Below are 6,686 nucleotides of genomic sequence, written 5' to 3'. Positions count from 1 at the left end.
CTTATTGGAACTTTCTGAAGCATTCACGCATTGTCAATCAGTAGATAAATGGGGAGGATTTTATCTTCCCGAAGTCCCAAGCCACTAATTTAGGACTGATCCATGTCAAGGGCCGCCCACCTCCCCCACCGGATTCTTAACCAGGTATCTCCTGAAATGCCGGGTTTACACCTGTGTAACTAAGGAATCCTGAAACAGAGACCTAGGAACCCACTTCTGCTGTGATAAAATTCTAATTCAGTCCCTTATACGCTTAAACAAGTAATTTACGTGCCTCCATTTTTTTGTATTTTAGTAATAGGAGTCCAGTATTACTTCCAGGATGTGCCTGCGTTTCCTGATTTCTCTATCAATAACGTGACCAGTGGAATCATTCATCACAATAGTGATCCTCTCCCTCATTTTTGAAAACAGTATTTTTCCTCAGTTTATGCATGATTTATTTAACCCTTTTCAAAATGTTTTTGTTAGCCAGGCATGGTGGCATGCACCTGTAATCCCAGCTACTCGGGAGGCTGAGGCAGGAGAATCGTTTGAACTTGGGAGGTGGAGGCTGCAGGGAGCTGAGATTGCACCACTGCACTCCAGCCTGGGTATCAGAGTGAGACACCATCTCAAAAACAAAAAATGTTTTTCAGATGATGTTGGTTTCATGGTTTTAGGATTACAAAGAATGCCGCAGTCACCAATCTTGTACAGATATCTTTGGTCATTGTGGAAATGTTTACACTGCAGACATTTCTATAGTGTAGAGAGCTGGATGCACCATTGCTACATTGTAGTGCTTATATAATGCTTCTAATTTGAGTCCATTCTGCAAATGTGTCTTTCACAGGAGCAGTACCAAATAATATTCCAATATAAATGTTTATAAGAGTAAAATGTGCAGATGTGCAGTTGAGCTGCGTGCCTCTCCATGGGGCCCATGTGCATATAATGGTGGCATTGGCAATCATCTGAGAGTGGAGTTTGTGGCCGTCTGACGGGAAAAGCTGAGGCAATGGACATGAAAACCCTCACTGTACATCCTCTGTAGTCTGGCCAGAATCATTCCTAGGTCGGTGGTCTCTCATCAGGAGGGAATGCTGCTTGCTTGTTTTGTCAAAACCACAAAAGGGAGGGAAAGCATCAGGCTGTTGGTTGATAACAGCAGTGAAGCAAGTCTCTCCAAAGGCTTGGTTTGTTAACCCTTAGGAAAAAAATCCTAATTCTTACAAGATGGTGCCGTGCATTTCCAGGCTCTTGGTGTCCCAGACAAAGAACTGTACATGACACACGAAGCAGCAAAGCAAAGCAAAAGTTTATTAAGCACAGTAACACTCTCAGAGTGTGGAGAGTGGGCTGACCTCTGGGATGTAAGATAAGTATTAGTTTGGTGTACTTTGGGTCTTTTTATGTGTGTTTTTTATTCTTCTCTTCACAAAGATGTCTAATCGTTAGCCAGTGTTTGCCTTTTGATTGATAGGTGGGTTGTTTACTTACTTTGGCCCTTGTGTGCTTGCACATTTGCTCCATCCTATAATTTTAAGTACACGCATGATATGCAGTCCATATGCATGAGTTTTAATGAGCTGATTATGATATGGAGTCATGTTAAGGATACTTTTTTTCTCTAATGCACATGCCTATCTCTGAGGAGCTGCCCCTTTACTGGTTTGGATCTCGCTGGCCATGGGGTCCTTGCTTGCTTTTCTTTTTATTTCTTTGAGGCAGAGTCTCGCTCTGTTGCCTAGTCTGGAGTGCAGTGGTGCAATCTCGGCTCACTGCAACCTCCATCTCCTGAGTTCAAGCGATGCTTCTCTCTCAGCCTCCCAAGTAGCTGGGAGTACAGGAGTGCACCACAAAGCCCAGCTAATTTTTTGTATTTTTAGTAGAGACGGGGTTTTGCCATGTTGGCCAGGCTGGTCTTAAACTCCTGACCTCAGGTGATCTGCCCGCCTTGGCCTCCCAAAGTGCTGGGATTACAGGCCTGAGCCATCGTGCCCAGCCTTGCTTGCTGTTTTAAATCTTACTTTTTGTTTTGGCTGCTCAACTTCAGCCTTATATCTTGCTTCTTGCTCTCCCACCCCATCACCTTGCTTCTGTTTCTGCTTTTACTCATTCTGCCTTTTATCCAACTTCCAATTCCCTCTGCTGTTCTCCTGCCTCATAATGGCAGTTAGTGGGTGGGTGGGGGGGTTAAGGTGGCATGTCCAACCTCCTAGCCTGCCACATCCAGAAACAGCTTTCAAGGTTTCTCTATGGTCCTGTCAGCCAAGAGGGAGCCCGTTCAGTTGATTGTAGGGCCTACGGCTTATTTTTATTTCTGAATCCTGACAAGGTAAGGCTGGATTAATGCAGATTCTCTGCAGGTGTAAATGTCCCCTACAGAAGACAGTTTTGCAGAGTTACTTCTGTTTGCTGGTTCTCTGACAGCCATCTTAAAATATGCCAAAGAAATATATTCTGGAGTAAAATATTTTGATTTTCTTCATCTATCTACAGCTTCACCATGCTGACAGCCTCCAATTCAAGCATACCTGAAACTTTTCTTTTTTTTTTTTTTTTTTTTTTTGGTTTGAGACAGAGTCTTGCTCTGTCACCCAGGCTGGAGTGCAGTGGCATTATCTCGGCTCACTGCAAGCTTCACCTCCCAGGTTTGCACCATTCTCCTGCCTCAGCCTCCAGAGTAGCTGGGACTACAGGTGCCTGCCACCACGCCAGGCTAATTGTTTGTATATTTCTTAGTAGAGATGGGGTTTCACCATGTTAGTCAGGATGGTCTTGATCTCCTGACCTCATGACCACCCACCTGGGCCTCCCAAAGTGCTGAGATTACATGCGTGAGCCACCGTGCCTGGCCCCTGAAGCCTTTCTTTTTAAAAAGCTTTCCCACCCTTATGACTGCCTTCAAGTCTCTGCCAAAATGCAAATAACAGTGACTGACTCCCTGCTATAGCAAGCTCAGAATAAATAGCCTTTGCTTTTTTTCATTTGGTTGGTCTTTGTTTATTTGCAGAAGCTTCAATGTAGAGTTGACAAGGACTCCAATCTTTGACAAAACCTTAGTAGGTTCCTCTGAGCCCTTTTCTCTGTTACTTCTTGGCCTGCCAAGTCCAGTTTTAGGAATGAATCCTGTTGAGTCTAGTTTAGCAAGAGTCCTCGCAACCATCTTTGATAGCTAATCAAGTTCCTCTTAGTAATTTTCCATCCACTGACTTTCTTATCTTGCCAATTGGCTATAATCTTCAACTCCTCCTGCTGTATTTGAGGTTGAGCCCAGTTCTCTGGGCTCAACCTCAAATATGTGTGTCCAGTGTAGTCCCTCAGAAACTACCTTTGCAAAATTATGACAATCAGAGAAAGCTGACATGGCTGACTCCATCTTAGTTCTAGCCTCACAGGCTAGCTGTCTTTGCTCATTCCTGTGCAATTTCTCCCAAGCTATTTTTGGGAAAAATTGAGTTTATAGTTTAAATCAGGGGTCCCCAACCTCCAGGGCCACAAGACAGGTACTGGTCCATGGCCTGTTAGGAACCCAGCCGAACAGCAGGAGGTGAGCTGCAGGCTTTCAAGCATTACCACCTGAGCTCCGCGTCTTGTCAGATCAGCATGAGCATTAGATGCTCATCAGAGCTCAGACCCTATTGGGAACTGCTCATGTGAGTGATCCAGATTGTGCACTCCTTATGAGACTGTAACTAATGCCTGATGACATGAGGTGGAACAGTTTCATCCGGAAATCATCCATCACCCCCTTCCATGGAAAAATTGTCTTCCATGAAACCAGTCCCTGGTGACAAAAAGCTTGAGGACAGCCAAAAAGTCTGGTTTAAATGATAACCTTCCCCAAAACTAAATTACCCCTGTAAAACTAATGAAAGATCACCAAGTTAGAAGGATGAAAGGGGCCTGAATTCTACTAAGATGTATGCCTCATTAAATAATTACCAGCCATTATTCCAGAAGTCACAAGATTGGCAGCTACCCCAATGACTGCTGTGAAGAACATCACTATTGTAGAAGCTAAGATTGGCCTCTTGAGATGTCTTTTCAGGCTTTTGCATTTCTGACTATTGGATGGCACCATCTGGCCTGAAAATCAACCAGTCCCTTAGTCCCCACCCCGAAGCTGACTCCATGCAGGAGGGCCATTTTCCATGCCCCTGTGATTTCATCCCCAACAATTAGCACCGTGAAAGCCCTAGCCCCCTCCCCAACAAACTATCTTTGAAAAACCCCTTACCTCCAACCCTTCAGTGAGATTGGTTTGAATAATAACCCTGTCTCCCACATGTCATGGCTGGCCTGTGTCAATGAAACTGTTTCCTGCAGCGCCATGGTCTCCTTGAATTGATTTTGTGTGTACATTGGGCAGGAAGAACCCATCAGGCAGTTACATCTGCAGGACGGTGCCAGTTCTTTCCACAAAGGCTGGTCAGATACCCAGAAAGTATTTCTCCACTACCACCTGGACAATGTGTCTCCCTGTCAATCTCCAGGGAATGGGGCCTGGATCAAGTATTTAGTATCCAGCAGTTACTACCCTGTCACCTAATCCCTCATTTTCAATATTTTGCCAAGCTTCCAGTGGCCTAACTGGCCACCACACCACAGAATCTTCACTTTATGGTCTCCAAGGAGAACTCTCCACTCGATGTTTTGTGATTTGAACAATGGAATAGAATCTGATACTGGTGGGCTGGGGGAGGTCCCCGGACACTGGTGGGATCTTGACTCCAGCCGTGGTGTCCACGCTCTTGACACCATCTTGAGAACAAAGTCAAAGATGAGTCAGCAAATAGTGAAAGAAGAGATTTATTGCAAAGCAAAAAGTACACCCTCAAGAAAGGGGAACTCGGGCATACCCGAGAGAGAATAATGGGTTCTGGGGTTTCATCTTGATGGGTCTCTTTAACCAAGGAGTGGAATATTCACAAAAATTCCTGGGTAAAGGTGGAGATTTCTCGGAACTGTGGTGCCATCCATTTTTACATCAAATATTGGTCTCAGAACTGTCATGGCACTGGGTGGTGTGTGATTTAGTATGTTAATGAGCATATAATGAGGGCCTAGGTAAAACTTCCATCAAATCCAGCACCACAGTGGGTCCACTCAGTCTTAGCCAGCTTGGTCCACACCCTGGTTTTTCAGCGTCTTAACAGCCCATAGCCTCAAGTCATGTAAATCTGCTGCCTAGAATTAGTTATCCTGTGACCACCCGGTAGTATTCCTGTCTCAAATCTACTTGTAAATATTCAAATGGTCATTGACTTGGGCATTCCAACTTTGCTTACTTCACAGTGTTTCCTGCATAATATATAAGAAAAGATGATCCAGACATTTGTTAAGCTTCTCAAATAAGAGGTATCCCAGGTATTTGTGTCAAATTTGGATGATTTTGGTTTTGTCTTTGCAGAATATAAAAAACTAACATGAGGTAAGCACTAAGGTGTGGAGATGGCTGTGCAAGAGATGACAAAGTCCAACACCATGCTTGAGAGTGTCCAATCATCTCTTCTGGGGCAGCATATTTTTCTACAGTACTGATTTGGGGAAAAAAACAACAACATCAAAAAAAAAAAAAACCTACGAGATTCATAAAACTGGACAACTGTCTTTATAACATTACTAGTGATAAAACCAGTAAGGAAGGCTGGTTTGCAGTCATCTGAGCAGCCTCTTTACTTTCATAAATATGATTTCTCTCTGATATTAAACAGCTTCCAATTTGCAAGTGGAATGCTACATCACAAGGATAAGGATGCGAAGAGAACTGGTTTCTTCTGTAATCTGAAACACTCTAGTTTGAGAATTAAAAGCCATTATTTGAAGAAGGGTGCCCGGCTCCATCTGGTCTCCGAAAGGTTGCTCCTCAACACAGGATAAGGATCAGCTTCTTTGGAAGAGAACAGATGCAGGGGCGGGAGGGAAAAAGGGAGAGACAGACGTCACTTCCCCTTGCCGGCTCTGGCAGCGGATTGGTCGGTTGAGTGGCAGAAAGGCAGACAGGGACTTGGCAAGGCACTGTCGGTGACATCACGGATAGGGCGACTTCTATGTAGATGAGGCAGCGCAGGGGCTGCTGCTTCGCCACTTGCTGCTTCGCCACGAAGGAGTTCCCGTGCCGTGGGAACGGGTTTAGGACCGCTGATCAGAACTGAAAATCCCAGCTGTGTGTGAGGGCTGGCAAGGTCTCGGGAGTGCGCAGGCGAAGTGACCGTGTGTGTAAAGAGCGAGGCGTATGAGGCTGTGACGGGGCAGCGGCATAAGATCTCATACTTACCTGGCAGGGGAGATACCATGATCACGAAGGTGGTTTTCCCAGGGCGAGGCTTATCCATTGCACTCCGGATGTGCTGACCCCTGCGATTTCCCCAAATGTGGGAAACTCGACTGCATAATTTGTGGTAGTGGGGGACTGCGTTCGCGCTTTCCCCTGACTTTGTGTAGTTTAAAAAATAGACTGTACAAGGAAGTTTCTTTCCTTTTTTAACTATGGATTCGTGTTTTAGCTGGTTTTCTAAATGCTATTCCTGCAGTGGAAGACTGGGGAATAGAAAATAACATGACTCATGTCCGCTTTAGGAGAAAAAGCGAGCATCAGCCTTTTTGGTGTTGTAACAGAAACTAACTAGCGTGAAGTCCGCTCATCTCTTCCCTTTCTACCCGGGCTGCTTTTTGCAGCGATTGTGCCATGGTCTCCA

The 6,686-nt window shown here is 45.0% G+C and overlaps 1 non-coding gene across 1 annotated transcript; it reads left to right on the top strand.

Moving 5' to 3' along the window:
* The first annotated feature begins 6,257 nt into the window (after positions 1 to 6,257).
* Positions 6,258 to 6,421, top strand: LOC112131562 (U1 spliceosomal RNA). The gene has a single exon (XR_002913603.1). It is a non-coding gene; the product is annotated as a U1 spliceosomal RNA (small nuclear RNA).
* Positions 6,422 to 6,686: the final 265 nt, after the last annotated feature.

This window comes from Pongo abelii, chromosome 1 (assembly GCF_028885655.2).
Source record: "Pongo abelii isolate AG06213 chromosome 1, NHGRI_mPonAbe1-v2.0_pri, whole genome shotgun sequence".
Lineage (NCBI taxonomy): Eukaryota > Metazoa > Chordata > Mammalia > Primates > Hominidae > Pongo > Pongo abelii.
Note: the sequence above shows the minus strand (reverse complement) of the source record. Positions and strands in the feature narration are given on the sequence as shown.